Raw genomic sequence first — 1,611 nt, 5'->3', positions numbered from 1 at the left:
TAAAACGATAGTTAAGAAGAAAACATTTTGTAAATATATCTCGTATACATATGATTCTCAACAAAAGGTTATAAAGTGAGAACGCTAACCATCAGTGTGTTTGCACAACTAATATCATAATATTTGATTGTTTGTTACATATATTAAAATTCAATAAAATATCAACATTTTTAGTTACAAAACATCAAAACATTTACAATATAAACTAAATTAAAATAATTACATTTGGATTTTTCAAAGTATGACTTATCCCTTGTTTTTCAATAAAAGAATTTTTATCAGAATTTTATTTGATACGTTTTCTTATTTTAAAACCCTGTATTTAGAAAAACTCATAATGTATAGTTTATTATACTATACACAATTTTTTAATATAAAAAGAAAAAAAATAAACTTGAAAATAATTACAGGAAAAGTCTTCAAGTTTTCCTCACAGGAAAAATGAACCTTTTTTTAACAAAAATACGATTTTAGGTTAAAATATACTATTAATTTGTAGTAAAATAAATTATTTTTTACTATTAAATTTGTTTCCTGGTATTCCCCATAGTTGTTAAAAGTTTAAAACGTTTTTTGCATGATTTCTTTCTAATATACACTCAAAATGAATAAGATATAAATAAGTTAACATTTTTTTTGGAAATTTTTGGTACTGCAAGGTTAAAAATAACATTTGCTGATTTTTTTACTAAACAATATACCAATATTTAACAATGAACATTTTGATTTTGTATTTTTCATACACAACATTATATTAATTTTACATCAATAATACCATATAAATGATGATATTATTTTTTGTATGTTAAATAATTATTACAGTAAACATACAATAAACAATATACCTGTTATTAAGTAATATGAATATTTAAGTTATGTATAACACCCAAAAATTATAATATTTATATCTTGTATATGTAAAACAAACAACAAACATATGTTCAAAATAATAATTATAAAACAATTTAAGATTTATATATTCAAACCATTTAAAAGTATTTAAATATAGTAATTCGTGTTTTCTCTAAAGCAGGCATTTTTTAAATAAATATAGCAGTTTTCAATATATTGGCTAAAATGTTTATTCTTGAAATAACTCATTTTTGTTAAAACAGCTTTAAATAGGTTTGACTTTACTAGTTACACTCATTTAAAAAAATAAATAAATAATGTAATTGTGTTTTTAAATGTTTTGAATTTGATTTCTATTTTTGATGATTTAAACAAATTAAAGCAAAAATGCATGATTTATTTTTAAATGATATTCAATAGAATTAGTATATAACTAAAAACAAGTTCAGACTGTCACGCACCATGTAGTATAATTTGTATTTTGTTTTTCATCATGAATTGTTTTAGATACAGTTTTATTTTTATTATGAGTTTTCATTCTGTTTTCAAGTACACTTTTAACAGCATAATCAAATATTTCATTCACTCCATCCCCACTTTTTGCAGAACAAAACATCAAAGGGATACACATCTTTACACACATTTGTTGAGCAATTTCTTTCGTGATGAGTGGATTTTTCAGATCAGTTTTGTTGCACACTATTACAAAGAAACAACTCTCACCACAAATGTTTTTAACTTCATCCACCCAACTACTCA

The sequence above is a fragment of the Entamoeba invadens genome (assembly GCF_000330505.1).
Source record: "Entamoeba invadens IP1 unplaced genomic scaffold scaff_1105074725429, whole genome shotgun sequence".
Classification (NCBI taxonomy): Eukaryota; Evosea; order Mastigamoebida; family Endamoebidae; genus Entamoeba; species Entamoeba invadens.
This window is presented reverse-complemented; position numbering follows the sequence as displayed.